This window comes from Anser anser (genome assembly GCF_964211835.1).
Source record: "Anser anser genome assembly, chromosome: 1".
Taxonomy (NCBI): Eukaryota; Metazoa; Chordata; class Aves; order Anseriformes; family Anatidae; genus Anser; species Anser anser.
In genome coordinates, this window is record NC_139720.1 from 95,789,533 (window position 1) to 95,814,148 (window position 24,616).

The 24,616-nt window shown below is 46.7% G+C and overlaps 1 protein-coding gene across 3 annotated transcripts in view; it reads left to right on the forward strand.

Moving 5' to 3' along the window:
* Positions 1-22,243, forward strand: part of LOC310892530 (uncharacterized protein) — a 164,812-nt gene extending 142,569 nt beyond the window's left edge. For 2 of the 3 annotated variants that reach the window (XM_083820405.1, XM_083820406.1), the window contains 2 exons: positions 1,738-1,884; positions 21,904-22,243. The gene's annotated coding sequence lies outside the window, so the exon portion shown is untranslated. The remainder of the gene's footprint in view (positions 1-1,737; positions 1,885-21,903) is intronic. The other variant, XM_083820407.1, reaches the window with a different exon arrangement.
* Positions 22,244-24,616: the final 2,373 nt, after the last annotated feature.

Consider the following 24,616-nt stretch of genomic DNA (forward strand, 5'->3'; position numbering starts at 1 on the left):
TCTAGCTAGGCTTATGTATATCTGTAGGTGGCCTCAAAGCTGATTGGTTTTTTGTTTGTTTGTTTTTAACTTGTGGGTCTGGTTTTGGATATCTGAATGTTTTCAGACTTTTGCTTATGCTGTGGGCAGAGGGCTCAGTGGAGATCATGAGAGAGCGAGGTGCTTGCTCCCTCTGAAAAGAAGAGCCAAGGTGTTGTGAATGTCAAGAAAAAATGCGTATCTTTGTGCAAAGAAAAGGTATTTGTGTGCACTGCTGCTAATCTCAGGTGTTCAGTCATCAAGGAGTAGGCCCTCAACATTTAGAAATTAAGTATTATTAAATACATGGAGCCCCCACAGAGTTTTTTATACCTTCTGGGTATGGGTGCTTTTGGTGCACAGAGAGGTTTTCAGGCTTTTTGATGTAGTCGTGACAGCTTGAATCCTCTTTCCCTTCAAACAAAGCAGCTATGCAACCCCCTGATGCCAGAAACTGCAGCTTGAAGAGAAATATCAAATATTGCAAAACTTGCCTTTATAAAAATATGCAGATAATTTGTAACATTTATCATCCAGTTACTGGCACACTGCCACTGGTACAGGGTAGTGCTGGAGTGCCTCCAAGAATCACTGTGTATTTTCCCATGTCCATCTCCCAAGATGTGTGGTGGTAGCTGCTGTTAGAGCAGGGACAGTGGGCTAGATAAACCTCTGCCCTGCTCCACTGTGGCATTTCTGATGTATTTTGGATTCTGAAGAGTTAATGAGTATATGGATTCATTGTTCCTCCTCCCTAATTAGATCCCAGAGGAAAAACGCCACAAGCCTCAACCACATCCTTAATCTCCTGAACAATAGAAACGGTATTGAAAAAAAAATCAGCTCTCTTCCTGGGAGGGGTGGACACTTCTTGGTGGCTCAAAGCCAGGTTTCTGGTGCAAGCCCCACGCAGGGCTGGACAGGGACCTGCAGGCACCTCCTCTTGGCTGGGCTGGGCTCCTGCCGCGCAGGTGTGTGTGGCCCCAAAACTGCCAGCAGTGCAGAAGGGCAGCAGGAAAGAGGAAGCCCGGGCACTTGGGCAAGCAGTGTGCTCACCTCTGCAAAAGGCAACTTCCCTCCAGATTGGCAGTGCTTTGGCAGAGAGATGGATGGACGGGTGCCCCACGCTTGCCCAGTGTGGCTTCTGGAAAGGTGCCTTCCCTCTCCAGGTCTTGTCAGCTCCCCAGCACTAAAAATTCTTCTGTGAAATGTGCGCTCCTCTGCATGCGCTGGTGCAGAGAGCCTCGGCCAGGCTGGCAGAACCAGTCCCCTGATGTTTCCCATGTGCTTCAGGAAGAGCACAGTCAGCTGCCCAGAACCATTATCAAAAGAACTGGGACAGAGAAGTGCACGTTAACCCAAACTCTCCTCCTCCTCCTCCTTCTACTCCTCCCTCTGACTCAACAAGTGGTGTAAGCTGCAAAGAGCATCCTTATCCACCAAGCATGTACTTTATTTCCATAACAAATTGAGGTATTAGGATTTTTAAAGCCCAGATGTTTCTCAGAGTTATATAAACCCAGGGGCACCCAGATGCCTACGTACTCTGACTTCAGAGCACAAGCAGAGGGAAAATCCCTTCAAGAGCACATGCCTGACCCATGACTAGGCTGCTGAGCAGGGTTATTCAAACTGTGAGGTGCAACAGGCTGAGATAGCAAAAGTCCAAAAAGAATGTGGAGAAGGTGCAAAATCACATGCTGTTCCTTTTTTCCCCAGATGGGCCTTGGCAAAGCTAGAAAGTACTACAACCCTGGCTCCCAAATCAAGAGTCAAGTGCTCCTGTGAAAGACCTCATGCAGAAAGCCAGCTAGCAGTAGAAGAGGCAAAGAATATTGAGAGAAAAAAAAATATGTAACTAGACAGGTAAATATTGCATTCAGTGTTTCCTAATGTAATGTATTTCTTTTTCCTCTTCCTGCTTTGCCTATTGAGACAGAACTCTCATCTGGAAACAAGGAGAAATTCCCTCTTGTTTTGTTGCACTAGGGTGTATAAGAAAAATATTTAATTTTCCTCTTCCTGCTTTCCCTATTGAGACAGAGAACTCTGATCTGGAAACAAGGAGAGATTCCCTCTTGTTGTGTTGTATTAGTACGTATAGGGAAAGTTTGAAAATGTATAGTTTTTTGAGAACGATGTTCTACTTTTAGAACTGTCATGAACACTGAGTCTGGTTGCTGGAGGTCTTAGTGAACTTGAGATGTTGACCAGGAACTCTTTGAATTCTTAGCCAGAAGGTAGCCAAGACTTTATTTCCTTCCAACAGCTTATTTTGGCATTTTAATCAGAGATGTTAATGAGCACACAGCATTAAAAACAGCTGCTCCTGCCTCATATGAGAGCTCATCTTCACCATAATAGCTCTACTGAAAAGACGAAAACCATGGTGTGGATTCAGTCCTGTGTGGGCTTTGGCTCTATGTTTCTTCTGTGAAGCTGTGTCCTGTGCACAGAATGGGCAGCCTGACTCTGTCTACCTTCCATCTACCCTGGGATGCCTGTCCTGAGTTACAGCAATTAATGGCATGACCCAGCCTTATCTCATACTGGGAAATCATAGAGCTATTAGGAATGCGGAAAATACCTTTTTTCCCCCACCCCCCACCACACCCCCAGGCCCCAGGCAACTGCAATCAGCAAAAGCTTTAAGGTAAGTGCAGTGATACAGGCAAAAGCATTGTGAACTTTTTTTGCTGGTGTGGCTCTTTATACTGCCTGGGAAAATAAACCACAAAAGCATTGATGAACTTCACTAGTTACAGCATTACATCTGTAGCTGCGCCTTGTTTGGTGGAGACAAAAAGTGAGATTTGAAACTGTGCAACCAGTGAGGCAAGAAATATACTTTATTAAAAGCTGCAGCACCATGGGGAGTGAAGGAACTAAGCTGTAGGCACCTAAGAAAAGCATTTGAACACATTTTGAGGACATCCATATGCACATGGAGCCTTTCTAAGGAGAGCTGCATAATACCTCTAAGTATGGGGCTTCTTGTCCCAGCTTGTGTAGGTTGGGATACCAAGGACAGCTTGGTATGGATAGCATCAGGTCTTTCTGGCTGTAATAGTAAGTGGCTGACTCAGTTTCAGCCTAGTGGCCTCCTAAAACTCTCAATATGTGCCAGATACAAGGAGCTCTTCATCACACGGATGTCTCTGAAGAACCAGATTGAGGCCAGCACATCCGGGCATGCAGAGTACTAATCAGTCCTCGGAGGCTGAGTCACCATCCGTTCCTACCAGACCAGGTTTTGAATTAGGTCAAAGGATCAGTTGTTTATTGTCAAAATCCTTAAGCTCTCTATCCTTCCTTGCCAGTAAAGTTATTCAGCTTTCCACCACTGTTTCAGAGTTACTCTAAGCAGCCTGTGCCACTTAGTCAACTTCTCCTTAATGTCGCTTTCCAGAGGGAAGCAAACACAGTGTCACCCTTGCTCAGGGCAGGGTGCCCTCTGTGCGTGACCTTTACCATGCTAACCTGCCCTCATCTTGCCTGACAGCGTTAATTGCCTCTTAGCACAGCTTTGTCTGGAGCCCTGGGAGGTTAGGCCAGGCAGCTCATGCTTGCAATAGTTAGGAACTAGTAATAGCCAGTTTGGATCCCGGTATGAGAGAAGGAGAGGCTGGTCATACCCCTGCTCCAGCACCCCATTAGAGTAGAGGAATCACCAAGATGCAGGTTAGTTTTAGCTCAACCCTCTCCCTTGCCGACACAGGCTCTTCCTCATCTTCTGTCTCAGCTCTGCACCACAACCCACACGAGGAGGGCGTGATGCTATCTGTTCTTGTTTCCTCCCTCTTTGGGTTCCTATCAGAAACACCACTCTGAGTCAGAGGCAGGGGCTGTGACTGAAATGAGAGAGAAAACTCAGAAATGCACAGATTTCAGACCAATGCGGCTACCCCAGCTCTTGAAAGAAAACTAGGCCTCAAAAATGTATGAGATACTCAGCAAAAAGTGGCTAAAGAAACACTATGGTATTAGAAACTGCCTAGCAAGCAGCAAAATAGGATACCAGAGAGTGTCTGGCTTGCCGAAGGTAACAAACAAGACTCAGAAGAGCATTGTAGCATGGGTGTTACATGACCTTCTACCCTCTTGCAATATCTGCTGTTTTTGGACATTTGCTGAAAAGAATCCCTCCAAGATCACTCTTCTGGTTTATTGGGTGGTGATAGCTGGGTTTTCCAGCACAAACATAACTGTGCTACAGTGAGAAGTTTCCAGCAGCGATACTCTTTTCACATGCATTTGGATGAGAAGTCATTTAAGAGCCTGTGCTCCCCAGGTATCACAGTATCACAGTATCACAGATTTCTCGGTTGGAAGAGACCTCAAGATCATCGAGTCCAACCTCCGACCTAACACTAAGTACTCCACTAAACCATATCGCTAAGGGCTACATCTAAACGTCTTTTAAAGACCTCCAGGGATGGTGACTCCACCACCTCCCTGTGCAGCCCGTTCCAATGCTTAATAACCCTTTCGGTAAAGAAGTACTTCCTAACATCCAACCTAAAACTCCCCTGTCGCAACTTTCGCCCATTCCCCCTCGTCCTGTCACCAGGCACATAGGAGAACAGACCAACCCCCACCTCTTTACAGCCTCCTTTAAGGTAACTGTAGAGAGCGATAAGGTCGCCCCTGAGCCTCCTCTTCTCCAGGCTGAACAAGCCCAGCTCCCTCAGCCGCTCCTCGTAAGACTTGTTCTCCAGACCCCTCACCAGCTTGGTCGCCCTTCTCTGGACTCGCTCGAGCACGTCCATGTCCTTCCTGTAGCGAGGGGCCCAAAACTGAACACAGTACTCGAGGTGCGGCCTCACCAGAGCCGAGTACAGGGGCACAATCACTTCCCTCGACCTGCTGGCCACACTGCTGCTTATGCAGGCCAGGATGCTGTTGGCCTTCTTGGCCACCTGGGCACACTGCTGGCTCATATTCAGCCGACTATCAACCAATACTCCCAGGTCCCTCTCGGCCAGGCAGCTTTCCAGCCACTCATCTCCCAGCCTGTAGCACTGCTTGGGGTTGTTGCGCCCCAGGTGCAGGACCCGGCACTTGGCCTTGTTGAACTTCATACAGTTGACCTCAGCCCATCGCTCCAGCCTATCCAGATCCTCCTGCAGAGCCTTCCTAGCCCTCGAGCAGATCGACACACGCACTTAGCTTGGTGTCATCTGCAAGGTAGGGACAGGGTACCACAAACCAACAACACATGTCCAAATATTCTAGTCCCAGACATGTAAATCTAGCTGCTGGCAATATGTTCCCATTGTCCATTAAGCAGAACAGATCTGGAATTATCTGGAAATACTTCCCACATCCAGATCTCCCCAGCAAGAACCACGTCTTGGGCAGGCTGCGTTTTTATTGCCTTTACTGCCTTGCTCAGATGATAGCCCTATGCTTAAGGTGAGCTGTGTGAGTAATGGGACTTAAGTATAATGGAGCCATTTGCATCTGCCCAGGTGAAACGATGTTTAATGGGCTGTACAGTTACATGACCTCTGGTTGCAATCCGATCAGATATCGCAAGATAAATAAAGTGGAGTCTTGCTGATCATGGGAGGGGAATGGAGGGTGTTAGGAGGGAAGTCTGGGGTTTGGGGTATAGCCCAAAGTAGGGAGGACTGGTCAGTAGGTGGCAATCTTATATCTGAAGCAGGAAAGACCCATGACAGTGCTAGAAAAATCCATGCTACTGGCCATGTTTTCCATGAGATGTGTAATCATGAGGTCTAAACTCTTTGGGTACTAGTTCTAATTGCATGGAATGGGTGCACCGTGAAAATATAAGTCACAGATTATTGTTAACTGAACCTGCCATTCAGATGTGTGAAAGGAAGGCATCTCAGTCGGTCCTTACAGCGGTGAACGACCACCTCACAGACTCTGATGGACTGCTTGGTCTGTGCAAAGTCAGTCAACTGCAGCAGTTTGATCAGCACTGCTTTTAATTCAACACTGCAGTTTAGGCATCTTTGCTGATATGGTGCTGACTTGAGAAATGCTTTCATTTGGGGCTTTTTGTCACATATAGGAAAAGTGCTGCAAACCATTTCTAGAGCATTTGACCTCATTTGCAGCCTGTCAAGTGGGAGAGAGGCCGTGAAGCAGAAGGAGAGTGGCTGGGACCAGGCAGGGAGTACACAGCAATGAAAGCATTTATGCTACACGTTGTCCTAACAACAGCAGCCGTCTCTAACCCAAGATTTCCTGTGCTAACATCATGAGGAATCCTTGACTGTGGCCTGTTACCTGAAAGGAACTTCAGGGGATGGAGGAGGTGAGAAAAAAACAGATGCTGCTGCTTTTAAAGCAAATATAGCATTGATGAGAGTTAACTTGTTCACAACCGTAGTGCCTCAAGCCTTGCCTTGCTCACAGGGATGTGGAGAACAGGCAGAGCTGGAGCAAACGTGCCTATTCTGCCTCTGGTCCAGGTGGCCATGAGAGTGCTGGTCCATGGGAGTGCAGGTGCAGGAATGGCTCAGGTTCTTTCCTGTGGACCCTTCCGGGGCTACTGTCACCTGTAACGTCACCAAACTCTGCACAGGCTTCAGAGTACCAGCCCCCAGTACCCTGCTGAAACAGCTCTTGCCCTAAATTCAGTGAAGCGAGGTGAGGGGGCTAAACACTAGGTTGCGTGTCAGGCTGTGGCAAGGCAGTTATGCCAAAGCCTCCTAGATCCTTGTCCTTTCTCTCGGGTTAGAGCAGTCTCAGTTGCCTGTTCAGATCTTAGCCCCATAACTGAGCAGCTGATTTGGGTCCGTTGCAACCAAGATATGAACCCCTGAGGCCTAAGACTCATTTTGCTCAGTGTGCCAGCAGTCACCAGCTGGAATTTGACAGCTAAGCACTGCTAGTCTGTGTTTGATTTACGCTGGCGGCCTTCTCGCTGAAGTCAAGGTCAATGGGAGTAGCACAGGGAGGTGAAGAGGCTATTACAGCACACAGGAGCCACCCAGACACCCACACACAGTTTGATTTCTTGCCATTTTTCGTTGCCTGGTTTTCACAATGCGTGCCCACGGATTTAGGTTATAACCCCAGCGGTGTTGCAACAAGTTACGGCTTGGGAGCGTGTTTCATCTGCCATGCTTGCACAGTCTGCCTCACGTGCAGCCTGGGCTGCCTGGCTGCGGCTCCCAGGTAGCAAGTGAGGCTTTTGCTTCTGTTCCATTGTAACCTGAATCACGTCAAGAGTAAGCTCACCTGCACCAAGACCTTCTGCCCAAGGTGCACAGCCCTCACCTGGCCGCCTGGGAGAGCTTGGGACACTGCAGGAGCGCAGCTCAGCGGGGCATGGGGAGGAAAGGCCGAGCATCAGAGTGGCTCGGGCAGCTGCTCGCACATTGCCATCTGAAGCAGTGATCCACATTCACGACCTGACCCGGTTTCGGTCCCCTGCCAGCTTCACAAGGAAGAATGCTTTGGGGTTTCCAGAAGGCGCTTGCACAAGGGCTGATAAGAGGTGAGCTGCAGGCTGAGGCAGGTGTATCGTTGAGGCAGTGTTGCCACACGTGTTGTAAGGATGAGTGAAGTATGTCAGCATTTTATGAAAAGTCCACTCCTTAGCATAAGCCAGATGTCTCGCAGCCTGAGGAGCCAGTCTGGGGCTTGCACTGGCAGAATAACAAGCAGGAGCGGAGGAAAGACTGGGACATACAGGAGGGCTTGGAGCCTCACATCTGGCCCGCTTGTGCTTGCTCCTTCTCACCATTGGTGAAACACTGGTTGCTTCTCTGAGAACCATTTGCTTTCCACCTACCTGCTGTATTAGCCCTCAGAAAAGCCTGCCCTGGAAAAAAAATGCCTGCTCTGTCAGACTTTGTGTCTCCTTTCCTTTCCCTTGACCTTGTCCCTACCCAGAAGCACGTCTGTCCCAGCTCCACCAAGTCTGCAGCAGAAATCTCTGCTTTGCCTTCCCTGGAACTGGGAAAAATGAGGAAGAAGAGCAGTAGAACAGGGAATGAGGAGAAGATGGGACAGAGGAAAAGATGGGACAGAGAGATAGTAAAATAAATGGACAGGAAAATTGAGATGAGTGTGTGATCCCAGCGTATGGAATGGGGATGTGCAGGAAAGGAAGGGACAGGCTTTCTGTTACATTAGAGAGAGAAGCTCAGAGGGAGCTAGGCAGGAGACATGGGAAATTTCACTGGATCTTTAGAAAGTTCTCCAAGGCTGAAAGATGGCAAAAGGCTATTACAGACAGGGGTTCAAAACAGTATTTATTGTGGAAAGAGGGAAGCACACAAATAGTTAAGGCCCTTTGGAGAGCTTCACATTTGTTTCCTTAGATGGCCCTTGCTTAACTATGCTGTGGACAGGTGCATTTAAAGCCTTGCTTATGCCACAACTTTAACCTGAAATGTTAACCAGCGGCTGGAATGGCTGGCCCCAAACCATGTGGGTCAAGGGGCCCTGTGGTGAGCACCCATGAAGCGGCAGCCGTAGCAGCTCCACAGGTCCCATCCCCACCCGTCATCTGCCTGGAGGCCTCCCCGTGTCCCCACCAGCCCGGCATGGGGGCTGGGAGGACAGCGGTGCTGGTGTAACTGGTTTGGTCAGCATAGCGGGCTGCCCGCACCAGAGCAGATTCCTCCTCTGGGCCTCCTCGGGGCACAGCAGCCACTGGGTACTGGCACCGTGTGCCTACTTGGGCTCCTTGCCCAGGCAGAGAAGGGCCATGCGGGTGAGGGAGCAGGCTCCCACTGACCACGGGCCCCGTTCTGCCACGTGGGCAGTGGAAAGTCAGGGCATTGGCACCAGTGGGAAAGAGCACGTGCCAGCCTTGGGCCTGGCAGTGGGGCAGCCTGGGCGACTGGCCGGGCAGCAGCGTGGCCATGGGGCTTTAGGTGCCTCCACAAGGCCGAGCGGAAGGATGGAAGCAGTTTACATCGGCCTCCAGCTGTGCACGATCCTGCTTTGCAGGGGAGCAGTGTCCTTGTAGAAAAATGACTCTCACTTCACTCTTTTGTTGTCCCAAGTTGTTGCCCTGAGGGGTAGCAGAAAAAGCCAAGGGGGAAGTCCTGTTCTGCAGCATTTTCTCCTTGAACTCCAGAAGGAAAGGTGATGTTGCTGTAAATGGCCGTGGTCTCCAGCAGCAGCCGCACTTCGCCGCTGGGCATTTCTGCCTGGCTGACAGGGATTGGGCTAAATGCACAGCAGTCAGCACAGCGGAGCACGTTGGCTGAGCGCTTTGTGTCGTGGCAATGTGCGAGTAGGGCTGGACAGAGTCCAGCCGTGCAGGGGGCCAGAGATGTGTGATCCTATCCTGAACAGCTTTTTCTGCTCCTCCTGCTCTGAGGACTGGCATGAAATGATGCAAAGAGCATTAGGCAAGGACGGGTAGCCACTTTCTTTTGCCAATCAAGGCTTCTGCAGGAGATTCCTGCTCTGGAGTTCACCATTAAACCGAAGAAGCCTCATTGGAGCAAGCAGAAATACCAAATCCTAAGCCTTGAACTCAGACTTCGTCTTCACTTCTATCACACTGGAAGGACAAAGCCAAACTGGGTTATTTGCTTTTCTTTTTTGAATTCCTTTTGTCTCAAGGACCTGATGCTGTGGACAAGAACAAAAAAAAAAAAAAACACTTCTCCTTGGTTCCCTCTTTGAATTTCTTCACATGCTGCTTGTACTCCTGGAGACGGCGATCTCCTCACTCCCTTACTACAGGTTTTTTAACCCCTGTTTTCAGTGCATTCCAGTGGGAGAGGTGGCCTGTAAGCATGTTGTCTCAGATCACCCTGCCGTCAGCAAGCCAGGACTTGTGGAAAGGAAATTTCTTTAGGCCAGGAATGTGTTAACTGTTTGGCACTGGCTCTCCCATCAGGGGCTGTGTGTTGTACCGGGGAATTTTCCACTGGTTCTGCCTGTTCCAGCTTCTCAGCTGGGTGCATTTTCCCACAAAGATGTGGCCTCAGAAGTGCCATCTTCATTGTAAAGTCACTCAGGTAAAGAAAATGGCTAAAGCATGGTTCTCATGCTCCCTGCTTCCTGCCAGGCACTTTGCTTTATCCTGCATTATAACTGAGACCGAGCCTTTGAAAAACTACGTGTCAGGGCTGAATTATTTATAGTCATGTCAAACATTCCTGAGTATAAGGGTAAAACCCAGGATGAAGTATCCTGGTATGCCACTGATGAGGAAGACGTGTTTTGCCAGTCGGGGCTGACAAAGATGTAGTGTAGACAAAGATGGTATTTGCCAATCAGAGAGGGGATCTTTATTGGTTTAGTAACAAAATCAAACAATATGTCATGTTTTATGATTGCCTTAATAATCACATATATAATAATATATTTTGTCAGCAGCAGACTGCAGCAGGAGACAAAAGCCATAGAATTACATTTGTGAATTTGACTGGAAGAGGTTGCAGTCTGTTCTCAGGCCGTGTTTGTTCTCTTCACCAAAACAAAGTATTACTTAAATAGAAGGCTAGAGACACTACATTGCAGCTAAAATATGACCCATTAGGAAAGCTTGAGAAACCACAATAAAAATCTCAAGAAATTTCAAACAATTTCTCCCAATTATAACTGGAGGGGAGGTAAATGTCTTGATGAGTCAGTTATGAGTCTAGGTCTTGCTGTGTAGCTGTTTATTTTCTTCATAGGCTATTTGCCTTTTTTTAAATAATAACACCAGCCTTATACATGTGCATATAAAGTGTACAATAATACATTGTTATCCTGCTTGTCCTTTAATTCATTTTCTATGCACTTGGAGTGCTCAGCCTTGTATTCAAAACCTGCTTGGCTTTAGTGGTTGCACTCTCCTTTTTGCAGTATAATTAAGACCTCACATCTCTGTATTTTTAATCTCATTTTTATCTATATATATTCTGGTGGGTAGTGACCAGTCCATTCCCACTGCCCTCCACTAAATGAATCTGGTAGATCAGGCTGTGAATTAGAGCAGGTCTGAACGAGGGCATTTGGCAATTTTTACTCCCTGCTTTGCTGTTGAATTCTCAGTGCATTGCCCAAGTGAATGGGCTGGAAAGTTGTCAAGAGTGGTTAAATCTCAGCCAGACCCGAGAGGGTTCAAATGGAGTTTCCAAGGGCAAGGAAATTGTTTGGGTCATATCATAGCACTATATGCTTTGTCTTTGAAAGACAGTAGGTCTGCTGAAAAACTAGATCAATCCTTTGATTTGTTCTACATTTAAGCAAAAACAATCTTGAATCCTGGAATATAGAAACACTTTAACTTCCACCTTTCAACCAAGGAAGAGGGGAGAGCAAACATTTGGGCAAGTCTGTCTATAATAATGTAATGTTTTATGTGTCTGTTTAATAGACAACTACAGCAATGAGGGAAAGCTCTTTGATCTGTGTCTTCATCTGGACTAACAACCCTATATCTCCCTGGGAATAAATTTGTGCATCCCTGAAAAGCCACTGCTGGGGAATCCAAGCACTTTGCATTGGTTTGTATTTTGAGGGCTGCTCAGGTTCTCCGTTGTCTTGCAGTGTATGCAGGTTTGATTGTGATTTCATGATGTTTTTAGTTCATGGGTGGAAATTTATTTTCTGGTAAAGCTCAGACAGAGGTAGAATCTTTGCAGCCATAAAGAAACCATTGCCATCCTCAGGGTATTGACATCTGAGGACAGACCAATGAATGGAAAAGTAAAATAAAGTGGGGGAGAATTTGAGTTACTACTGTTGGCTCTTCAGCAGAGCTGTACGACTTCTTATACTGGAGTGAATGCTTTTTCCTAGGTTTGTTTTTCCCTTAGTGACTTGGTAAAGTATAATGGTGGTACTGATAATGTGCATGTGGGTTAGTTGATTATGTGCATGTTGAAAATTTTTGCTGTATGGCCTGGCTGCACTAGTTGGGAGAATATACATCCAACTCATATCAGTGCTGGCCCTAACATGATTTCATTTATGCTTGCAAAAATAAAAATGTACAGCTTAGTCTATTTAGGTAGCTGAGAAAATAGCTCCTTCAGTGGTATGAATGGCATCTCTATTACTGAAATATTTTTGTCATGGCTCTAGCAATATATATATGCTGAAAAACCCCTTCTAGTGTAGACACACCCTAGAGGAATGAAGTTTCCAGCTCCATGGGAAGATCACTTAGGTGCTGAACTCACAGATGCATTTGAAATCACTGCTATCTAAAGCCTGCTTTATTTTTTTATCTGATAGTTTAAACTATTTCTCTTCACTGTGAGGTCTCTGTCACCACTGTGGCATCATCTCCCCTCAGTCCCAGATCCAGAATAACCTACCTCTTGGTCACCCTGCCCTCAGCGTAGGGTCTCAGCCATCCCCCAGGCAGCAAAGCCAGGAGAGGAAGTCTGGGCTGGGTTGGGCAGTGCTGGAGAGGAAGTGCCATTGGTGCCTGGAAGGGCAGGACTAGCTTTGTCAACAGCAGGCAGCAAAGCCTATGTTTTTAAGTGGCAAATCGAGGGACATTCCCTTTCAGTGAATAGACCTGCCCCTATGATGCAAATGAGGTGGAAGATTTGCAGTGTTATACCAGTGGGTGTAGGTTTCACGTGTTTTAAGGTACACAAATCCTAAGCCTATTTTTCTCTTTCTTTTCTGCCTCTGGAGCTAATGCGTTTAACTCTCAAAGAGGAGACAGCTGGTTGTTAGCTTCAGCTTGTCTTGATGTTCATTTTCTTTTAAAGCGAGCTTGCATATTATTCTAGCTTAATTAGATCTTTCTGCAGATAAAATCCTTGGAAGGGGTCCACCCCCTTCCCCCACTCTGCTAGGCTTCTTGCTTGATTCTTTTCACATGTCCCTTCCCCAGTGAATATATCTGAATGTTACATGGCGTTAATTAAGGATCTCAATTACATATTCGTCTTCGCAAAGCTTGCCAGTGTGTACAGGCAATTGTGATTGACTGACAGCACACGAAGAACAATGGAGAAGCCTTAACAAGGCTTGGCAAAGCAACGCAGTGAAGAGCAATCAAAGGGGAAGAGCTTCACCCAAGGTCTTCAGGAAAATCTCTGACTGGAGACTTTTGTTTCCTTAATCAACAATAGGAAATAGCTCAGCCCTGCTGCAGCTGGTGATAAAGTAGCTCCCCCAAGGCCCACCACAAGATGAAATAACCGTGTGGCTCGAGGTAGAACAAGCTGTTCTGTAACACGCTGTATGGTTGTTCAGGGAAGTCTTGAGAAACTGCTTCTTCCCAGCAAGGGAGGGGAGCTGGGAGCTGGTGTTGGGCTCTGCAGCTGTGCTGGGCCAAGGCGTTTTGTGATCCTGATGCAAAGAGGCTGGTGGATGGAGGGAGGTGGAGAGTCCCCTCCGAGGCGAGGCCCTGACCAGCTGGCCAGAGGCTCTGGTCAGCCATCTGTTCTGCTGGCCTCCTAGGGCAGGGCCTGAGCGAGCTGGAAGAGACAATGTCTGCATTTCCCTCACCTCACGCAGGAGGTCTTCCACAGGCAGGGTGACCTTCAGTTGCGGCCGCCTGCCCTGCGCGCCAGGGGAGAAGCTCATCCTGGTTCTGTCCCTGGGCACTGTCCATGGGGTTCACAGTCCCGTGAGCCATGGTGGTCTCTGGTACTGCCCCACCTGAGCACCTCACAGCTTCCCTTGCATTCACCTCATGTTTCTGGGGCTTAAAAACTGCAGTTAGCCCTGCCTGCTTCACAGAAGAGAAATGGAGGCACAGAGATGTCGCCTTTTTGGTTTCCTAAGCAATGGTGAGAAAATCTTGAGGCAGAACCAGGAATTAGACCTGGGCTTCCTGTTGGTATTCCTCAGGGAGTTACCTATGAGGTTTCCTGCCCCCAGAGACAGGACTATGGCTAGTATCACATAGTAAGAGGGCACAGGGGTTCAGGCAAAACACTAAGGAATCACGGTGGGATCTGTCAAGGTTGATAGCAGTAGCACAATGCAGCGGCATTAAAACCTTTCCCTCCATCTATCAAGCCCCAAATGGCATTTACGCAGGCAGATCTCTGCCAAGGAGTCATGTTACAGTGCAATTCTTTGTTAACCATGTTACTGCATGTTTTTGCCTCGCCTGTATACGCAAGTCCAGTCCATGTTACAGCTTGGGACAAATTCCTTGGTAAAACAGAGCTTGGCCTTACATGTAATAACCAATATTGCAGCAGGATTACCAGGCACGTTCAGTGTGCTGGGTGGAGAGGACTGCTCCATAAAGAAGAAGATGGCCAAAGCAAGGTGTGCGTTGTTAACTTTCATGGGGGGTGAAGTGCTGATCTATAAAAGTTTGCAATATGCTTTTAGGCTACTGCCTATTTTCCCACCTTTCTTTCAGTCACCAAGAATTATTTTAGGCTAAGTGCCTGATCTACAGTTGTATGCCTGTGCAACTGTTCTGGTTACCTGTATGTGTCAAGGGGAGGTTGTTTTTCACTTAACTAAGGCCATACCAATATAACCCCAAGCTTCAGTTCCATTACAATAGCCCAGATCGGTCTGCCATTGATTTAGCTCTCGTCTCACCTCAGAAGTGAAAGCGCTGCCCATGCAAAGCAGGGGTGTAGGAGCGTGCCTACGCTCGCTCACTGAGCAGGTGCAGCCAGAAGAGTCCTTCAGCGGCAGCCTTATCGCAGGCACATCCCCAGAACTCGTGGCTTCCACCTGGGAGGTGTTCCTGTCCCGCAGACCCTGCATGGAAGAGGGAAGGCAGCAAGGCAGCCCGCCCCCTTGCTGCTCTGCCTGGTAGGTAGGCCAACAATCTCCAGCGGTAGGTACAGCCCATGCAGCTAAGCCAGCCCGACAGCATGCAAAGCCGTCCTGAAGCCATTTGAAAGCAGAAGCACAAGTATCTGCTTGAGGTCCCTTCCTATACTAAGGAGTCCCCACCCTCCAATAGCTGTACTAATGACACAGCACTCGCTGAAGGCCTTTGCCTCTGATTTGCATTAAAAAGCTATGTTCCCGAGACCATATCTGACAGTTTGATAAAAGACTTGATTTTTTCAGGAACTCTTGAGTTTCTATTAAAAGCAGTGAGAGAGCAAATCTCTGCTCATTTGAAATGCAAGGCATCTACTCAGGAGTCTAAATATGGAGTTGGACTTTTATTTTATGATATATTGGCCTTTGTCTTGGGCTGTCGTAAAGCAAACATGATAAGCTAGCAACTGGCATAAAGTTTCGAGTTATTTTCTAAATGTTACAGCAGCAGAGAACGAAGTAGAATTATCAGAGGGTCAAAGGCATAGAGTAGAAATGTCATTAAGAAATGGCAAGAGTTACTGATAAGTTTTAGTATCTTTGTTTTATTACTTCCCTGTCTCAGTCAGATCTGCAAACGCATTGAATCACATTTAATTGAACAACAGCTTCACTGTGAAACCTGCCATTCTTAGCTCCAGTATAGAAAATATCTTTAAAAACACCACCCCCGCTTTCTAACATTGTACAGACAAAGAATTACAGGTCGTCTGCCATAGGATATACACTACATGCGGCATCACCTGCCTTAAGTCTGTCTTTCATCCACGGTGCCACAAAGAGCGGTCTGGGGGCCAGTACGTGCACCCATGCAGAAAGACTGCCTTGCTGACAGCTTGCACTGGGTCTGCTCCTTCCTCCCACTCTCTGTGCACCTCGTACACATGCCTCTGTCACAACTGGTGTCCTCTGGGCCAGTGTCCCGTAGCTGCAGAGCAGGGCGAGGCAGGCGATGCTGTGTGGAGGTGTGCCGGGGTGACCTTCAAGTTCCTGAAGCCCTGCCCACGCTCTGCATGGTGCACAAGCAAATGCTTCCCTGCTTCCCTGAAAACACTGCAAAATGGAGTGTGTTCTGCTTCCTTCTCCTGTGAGCTATTGTATGTTGCAACGTTTGCTACCTGTGATCAACCATACATCTTTGATTGCTCTTATATAAGTAAACAGGATTAGCTGTCTCAGAGCATTTGGCCTACATTTCACAGTTTTGCTGGTGAAGCTGTGCTGGATAGGAGTGTGAAAAAAAACAAAGCTTGTGAAAGCCCTGATGTTGACATAGTTATGTCAGCAAAAAAAGCATTTTTGTCTGAATAACTGGTTTCCTTCTGGGGGATGCGTTCTGTCACTGCTCTTAGCTGTGGCTTGTACTGCTGTACTGGCAAGTCCCACCTCAAACAGCTTATAGACCCACAGATTCATCTGGGTTGGAAAAGACCTTCAAGGATCACGCAGTGCAAAGATGGCAAGGTATACAGTCCAGCTGGGCAGTGACTCAGCCTGCATGGTTCTGGCAACTACCCAGCCTAGGTAGTAGTCTAATGACCTTGGTGAACTCCTAGGAATGGTATGCATCTATTACAAAGTCTAGGCTTGAGGAGGGTGTACAAGAGGCTTCTGACCTGCCTCTGATTTAGTATTTTTAATCAGCAAGATACTCCAGCCGCGTGCTTGAAGTTTGTTCACTTGAGCTTCTTTCAATTCCAACATGCAGGGCACTGTGCAGTGGAAGTTGCAATTCAGAGAAGTTGCAAACAGAGAGACTGTGTACTCCTTTAGGTCAGATGACAGATTCATGTACGTGGGATGCCCCACTCAATATAATACGTCCCTCTATTTGCCTTAAAACATGTAAGACTTCACAGCTGTAATGCTGCCATAAAGTTAACTCACTGGAGCGATATATGCTGACTTAACAGAGGCTGAAAGTGACAGCTATGTATGGATAAACCCTTCATTTTTAAGTTGGTTATTTACATTAGATCAACCTATGTGAATCACCTGAACAGCCCATTCTACTACCTGGATAAAGATTTCTCTGTCTCTTGTCATTTTTTTGCTGCTTTTAAACTCCTCATGCAGTCAAGACTAGCTGAAGCAGGATGGAAACTTCTCTGCAACGGTGGTTAAATCCCTCATACTCTCAGTTTTAACCTTTAATCATTTTACTTTCAGCCAAAATTGCCAAAAGACCCTTCCTCTCATTCTGTGCACTAGAGATTATTAAAAGGTAATGAGAAAAGCTAAAACTCATTTGCTCAGAAGGAATAATTCCAACTCCCTTCTGTGGCAAATGAGAAAATTAGGCAAACGTAATGCATTTGTCAAGGACTCAGTTGAATATCCTATGTTTTATTCAGCTTCACGTAAGGGTACTATAATAAAGGTCTGGGCATAAGTCCCTGACAGGTTAATGACAACTCCAACATTGTTTCAACAGGGCTTTGTTGGAGCTCTGTAGTTTTCCACAAAGCAGACTGGAAGCTTGAGTAAAGGTCTGGGCCCAAGAGTTCCTGGTAATAGAGAGGGTTTCTATGGGTTTCTATGAGCGTTGTTAGAGAGGATCTTGTCCACAGTTCTCTACCTAACCACTGCACTCAGCTCTGCTGTGGACCCCATGAGCTCTGGCCAGATAGGTGTGTAAATCAGAGTGCCAAACATACAGTAATTATCATTTGACTTCTGGGCATCACCCCCAGTTCCCTAGAAAACAGTAAGGTCAAGTCACTTTTTACCATCTCTCAGTTTCTGCCGTAGGAAAACGTAAGCAATGGTGCTTCTTGATTGTGTTAACACCCAGCACTGGTAAAATTCATACATAAATTCTGAGTATTACTGATGGTCCCAAGATGCTGTCCCAAGATGCTGATGTTGTGTGGTTAAGTCTAGTCTGGTAAGATTAAAATATTTGTAGGAGTGAATTATCTACTCTACAGAGGCAATCCTATATATTTCTGTCTTCCTCATTTTTATGCTTTATTCCTCTGTGTATTCTCTCTGCACTGCCCAACCTCACACCACCATTGGGGTAGGGAGGAGACTAAATTCATGGGTTTCAGAGCTGCCTTGAATCTGCCTGCCAGGCTCTCCTTTTGGCTCCTGTAGAATGCCTGAGCTTCGCAGTGCCTATAAAGCTCCAAGGCTTTGGTGTTCCTGTTCCAGCAGCATTGCTGACATGGGGGGTGGACAAATGGATCTACTGTACGTCCTCAAGAACCTAGATATAGCAGTGATGTCATCAGAGAGGTGCTTACAGTTCGGAGAAAATTTCATTCACGATGATTTAATAATTTCAGACCCCTGGAAAGCAATGGGTTTCTGTTCTCTCTCTCTCTCTCTTTTTTTTTTTTTTTTAAGCTGCTACACATCAAAGGTGCAATCCCAAGAATGCAGTGACTATGGATTTGCAGAGCAAGGCATATCCATCAGAGGGGAAAATCTAAAAAAGTAGTTTACTAAAAGGAAAATTGGTTTCAATGGAAAACATGCATCCAACAAAATGCCTGGAACACTCTGACTGCAGCAAATACCTGACTTTGTGCTTCAGTCAAAGATAAGCTATCAGGCTGACTGAAGAAGTAATGGAATGAAATTATACTGTCTGTGTTATGCTGAAAGGGCAGAATAAATGATCCACAGACTTTGCAGTCTTGAAGGACGGTGGCATTTTCATGAATTTTCTGTACGGTGTTGCTTGCAGCCAGACAGGACACCTGCTAGCTTGCTCATCCTACCTTGCCTCTGCTGTTCAGGTCTGCAGCAAAGCATGATTGTGGTAGGGGTAGATAAAGAGTACAGTAGGGCAAGATCCACAGAAAACATTTTCCAGCAGTGACAGAAAGGTGGTGGAGAGAAAAGCTGCTTCCCTAAGTACTTGTGTATGTCTGGGCTCCCCAGCTTCTGCTCCTGGAGCTTCTTTTGGATGATCCTAAACAAGTCCCTTCTTCTCTCTCTGGAAGGGCTTCTTTACAAAAGAAAGCTCAGGAAAAAGTCATCTCAGTGAACTAAAAGCAAGAATTTCACGTAGGTGAATCAACTGCATTATAGTGGACACCTTTAGTAAGAATTAGGGTGGACTAAATTAAACGTTCTTCAATTTGCTTTGGAGGTGAAGTATACTGCAGAGAATAAGCACACCTTTAAATCCAAGTCAAAATGCCCACGTGGGGCTTTAATGTGATTTAATTAAGCTTTTTAATGTTTTGTTAGCTTGCAAAAGTTCATTCAAATTAGCTTTCCGGAGCATCTCCATGCAGTCAAACCCATCCATGAGGCAAGACGTGCATTGTTCTCTCTCAGGGCCCAGCAGATGCAGGCTTTGGGCAGCTGCACGTGGCTTTGTGCGAGGTTACCAGCTGCACCCTTCTCTGGTGCCTGCCATCTACAAAGGATGGTGCCGTCACCTGCCTGAAGCCATACCCAAGGCAGCAAAATGCCCATTCTGCTCTTTCTTCTGCCACCAGCTTTCCACATGCCGCCATGTACCCACTTGTTAGAAAGCAGCATAACAATATCTGTGCATCTACTCTTCAGTGTGCTTTGAAGCTAAGAAGGGAGAGAAGGATTTGCAGGCCTGTTGTGAGCACCTGATGTGGGTGACTTCTCCTATGGTATTTTGTTATGGGAATTCAACTGCAGCAGATTCCTGGAAACGTGATCCCTGAGATAAACGTGGAAGAACTGAAACAGCAATATCCGTCCAGCGCTTCAGCCTTTCAGTTCAGAGGCAAGTCAGAAACTCCCCGACCTGGAACAAGGCTATCGGTGTAAAGATGGCTGTTCTCAGCTGTGTGCATCCAGTGGGCCTAGGTGGAGGCACAAGTTACACTGAAGAGCTAAATTGCTTTCAGAGTCACAACCTACTAACGTGCACTTTCTAAGAGACTGATGACATTTAAAGTGCTTTGAGTAGACTGCTTACTTTCCATTTAAAACAGGGAATTCATTCCACTGTTTGTCACAGGAATGAAGCACACTGATCACCATCCCAGTGACCAAACGTTTGCTATCTCACGTAAGTTCTCCTGGAGAACAAATACACATCTTCATCGTTAAATACCGTCTCATCAGTTATGCAGGGACAGATTCTCTTACAAAGGTATCAGATTTAACAGAGCATCCATCTTGCTAACCTCACCAGCCGTTTTCCAGATGGTGTTTTGCATACAGTGTAGACCAGGGGCCTTGCTAACCAACCCATTATTCAATTAATTAGCACTTATAAATTAAGTATGTGCCTAGCAAAGCGCGTCACTCTGTGTGGCTAGTCTCTTCTCGTGGTGCAGCGAGGAAGGACTGTGAGTCATTGGGTCACCACGGGTGATGAGCAGGCCACCTCAGTTGGTCATCTCAGCTGAAAAACAAAAAGCGGAGTAATTCGTATGTGCTTTGTGACTGCGTTCAGAGGAGAAAACTCAAAGTGGGAGATTCAGAGCTCTTTGCAAACTCTTATGCTATAAGCTAGTATGCTCTTTGGCGGTGTTGACATATAGGTGATGGCTCAAACACCGCAATGATAGTAAGGTGAAGACATAGCTAGGTACCTCATGCATCTAACACATGGCCACTGAAGTCTATGGTGCACTCTGTGCTGCTCACCCCATGGGAAGGCTGATCTCTGGGCCCCCTGAAACTGATGGTGGGTTACGTAGTGACACCAGAGACACCTTTAAGCCCTCTTACCAGAACCACGATGGCAAGTAACAGTGCAAAGCCCAGTGCAGCTTATAGCTCCTCATGTATGTAACTACGAGATCTGTCCTCATCTCTACGCAATTACCGGCCTCTAAGGTTTACTCAGATGAACTTGCAGAAGCTGCAGTCCCACTGCTGAGCTGGAGGGTGAGGTGCAACGTGCTGGATACAAGCTGCTTCTCCTAAATGAGAGACAGATTAGGTTTGGGACTACACCCAGTTTCCTTAGCTGTCAGTGTACTCCCTGGCTGGGGAAATCCCAAGGCAGCAGGCTGTTGGCACCTGGGAGGTCACATCAGTCCTCTGCACTTGCTCTGTTCTTAGGCTTTTTTCTGAATTATTTGCTACTGGCCACAGCTGAGAAGGCGGATTGGGTTAAATGGCCCCTTGGTGTGCTCCAGGTGTGGACAGTCTTATGTTCTTGAAATTGACAAAACTAGCTTGTAATAAAACTGTTTAGCCAGGGCTGTTTATGTATTGAGTGTTCATTTGTGAAGTGCTTTGAACATCAGGGGATAATAGCTAATCTTTGATTATCAGTAGAAACTACTTTTTCAAAAGGAAATACGGGTGCGGAGAAAGGGGAATTTCTATTCAGTCCATGATTCTGCTAGCCTGGGGAATACTGTAACACAGAGCAGAGTAGATGTGCATGTTGGTATTTTGGGAGTGTTTCCAGTGAGAAAATAGTGCAACTCAAAACTCTACGTCTTGGGGTCCTTGTCTTGTCACAATTATATGCTGCAAGGGTTTGTGTTATTCAACTGATAATAGTGTTTAAATAACAGACAAAGATGTGCCTCATGTAAATAAGAGCAGCAGTATCACATGTGCTGTTCTCCTCTACCTGTCGCATTGTTAGACCAGACGTGATGGAGTGGTTTGCTTATGGTGTTCACTTCCCTCTCGTAACCTGTGGTTTCATATTCAGCAAGAACTGATCATTCCTGACGAACACCTGAGGGATCTGTAGACACCAGTGTCACAAGTGCCCAGATCCAGTTGTGTCTTTGCAGAACTGATCAGCTTTGTCATGGGTCTGGCACAAATATCCACGTCAAAGGTAGCCTGCCTATTTGAGCAGAGAGGCTGAACCATGGAAATTAAAAGCAGATTTTCCAAGGTACACAAGCATCTAAATATACAAACTGCAGCCCATCTGGCCTTTCAAATGCACCACACAGGTCAGGCCCTTAATTCCCACTGATTATAATGAGAAAAACTTCAGCAGGTTTTAAAATCCTGTTAGTAGGTGTGTGTCTGCCTCCATTGGCCTGCATGCTAATGGCTCGCATGTGGGGCCCTTCTCAACCAGAAATGAGGCTGTGTGAGGTGCTGTAGTCCATGCAGGACCAGGTAAAGGAGAAAACATGATTTCAGACTCCAGTGTGGTTACCACAGCACTGAACTTATGCCAGGGGAATGAAGACATATCTGCGTGAGAGATTCTCCAGTCAAAATGTCTTCATGTATTTCTTTATTTTGTTTCAGGTCAGGGCGCAGCCATTCGGCAGTGCTGGTCATCTCAGGACACTGCAGTCATACCAGACAACCCAAACCAAAGCAAAGACCAACAAGGAGCCGACAGAGGACAACATGCTTCCCAGTTTGTAGGGTGATCTACCTTCATACGGTAAGGACTTCTAGTGTGGACAACACTGGAGTAACCTTTAAAATCATCATAGACATTTGTGAGTTGTTTTAGGGAAAAGACCTCCTGTGAGAAGAAAGAGAAAGGCATCTGGCAGGCACTGCAAATCCCACTGTGGCCCTGACAGAACAATTAAAACAAGATGTTTAGGAACAAGTCAAACCCTAACTTACCCATTCCCATTGCCAGCTTCTGTGTGGAGTTGCTCAGATAAGTCTTGCTCCTGATGGCTAAAGATAGAAATGTTTTCCACTCTGATCTTGTTTGTCTTCTTAAAGAGTATTAGAGCAGGCCTCAAAATAGTTTTGGAGTTTGTTTAGTTCTCGTTCTTTGACTTGGTTTAGTGCTGGAAGTCCCAGACGCGCTGGCCCTGGAGACAGCAGAGGTCTAACTGGGGCAGCTGAGCAGGCTGGTGCCCAAATACAACCTACCATTGGAAATCCCTTACAAACCACGGTCAGGAGCAAGCACGGACTGAAGCCTTACAGTCTTGCTGCCAAGACAGAAAACTAATGATGACCTGTTTTAATGGTGCATATTGCTGCTATGTCCGATAGGAGCCATTTTGTGTCAACCAGCAGGGGTGAAGCTGAATCAGTCCCATGCAGATGCAGGCTCCTTATCTCCCCCAGCCGTGCAGATGCTGGCTGCATCAAGAGCTCGTGTCGTTGCCAGAGCTTGGTGGCCGGGTACCAGAAAGCTGGCTGCTGCCCCAGTAAGGGCTCCGGGTGCCCATTGGCACAGAACTGCGCTGTTCTTGCCAACTTCATAGCTAGTTCCTGGGTAATGCTTCTTCCCTGTGTGAAAACAGGGTGGATTTCCTGCAGGAAATTATTTTCATATTATCTTCAGTGAGATTAGGGTAATTTTCCCCTCATCAGCCAAAAAGAGAAAGTCTGACAATATGGTTTGACTACTGCTGCCTTAACAAGTTGCCGTTGCTTCCATCAGAACTATGTTGATAGCTGGCAAGTTTCACTGCTGGTGGGTGTGCTCAGCCAGGGCAACTCTATACTGTCCACCAGCGGTATTTACCCCGGTTATCAAACACCAGGCACACAGCACACTGTCTGTCACGCACCCCCCTTTTCTGTCTCCACCTTCCTGCCAGCCAGTCCACCCTAGAAACCATCCAGTGCCCTGCTCCGTCTCTAGTTCACCATGAAGTGAATGCTTTCTCAATGACTGAGCATACAGGCCTTCTCCTGCCAAGATTGGGGAAAACCGTTTTTAAAAAAAAAAATAAAAAAACAACCTTTTTTTTTTTTGGTTAAACCAAATCAGGGCTGAAGTGGTTTATTGATTGAAGAATGTGTAATTAACCGACAGTCAGTGAACTATACGTTCAGGACCAATGTCAGCAACACAACAGTTAAACCACAGTGTTAGACAATTAGAAGACACTAATAAATACCTACCAGCTCCTTGGCATGCTTCTATAACTAATCTCCAAAAGTTTTCATCCCAGACACACAGACACCCACCCCTCTCTTTCCAGCAAAGGGGGTCACTTCTGGGAATGTGGGTTCCCCTGCTTACAACCTGCTCCTGCTGGGGTTGTGGCCACTCCTGCTTTAGGGGTGTCCATGCTGCTCCCTACAACCACCTAACGCACCCACTGGTGGGAAGGCACCCCAGCAGGTCACCAGCAGTCCCACAGACAGGAGGGTGCTGCACTGGGTCTGGGCAGAGGTGTGATGCCAGCAGGGTGACCGCTGTCAGTGCTAGATTGGGTTTTCACTGCTGCTCTGTTCCTGCTCTGAGGTCTTACAAATTTTGGTCTTACAAATGAAGTCTTACAAATTTACTCCCTTACAAATTTTTGTGCTTCTTTTGTACGTCTTTTCAGATTGATTCCTTCTTTGTTTCAAAATTCTCTTTGTCATTCCCTGGTTACCACTTAACCCAGCTGATGGTGGTTGTCCTCTTTAGCATGATCAGTTGAGGTCTGATGGTTGTTTCCCCCTGCAGCAAGATCAGTTTGGGGTAAATGCTTCCTCAGAGAGTTTTGGGTTTCCCATTCACGCATGGTGTTTACACTGACTTTTCAATCTTAGCAGCTGTTGTCCATGTCATTTTGCCAAGGGTGAGCTGTGCAGGCACCCCCACAAGTGATGTCACACAACCATCAAGCTTGTATTAGAGAAAAGAACACTTGCCCCATGGCTGGATTTTGGAGGTCAGTTCCATATATATTTATTTATATATATATATACTTACATATTTATATTCTGTATATATTCATTTTCTCAGGGCTTACCAGTTCACAATGTTTTGAACTCAGCTTGCATAGCTCCATGTGATAAATCCGTTCAAATGCACTTGTCACGCTCAGAGGACCAGCCACATATGTCTATAAGCCTAATCTCTTCTGACCCCGTATCTGTGCGGGACAAGGAGGAGAAGGAAGAAGACTGGAAAGCTATTTTTGCCATACCGTGTTTTGGGACACTACAGACCCCACTTGAGATGATGTAACGTACAGCAGCTCCTGGGTTTCCCCTGAACCTCCAAAGCAGAAAATCAGAGGGCAGGCCTCAGGCAGAGTGCCCT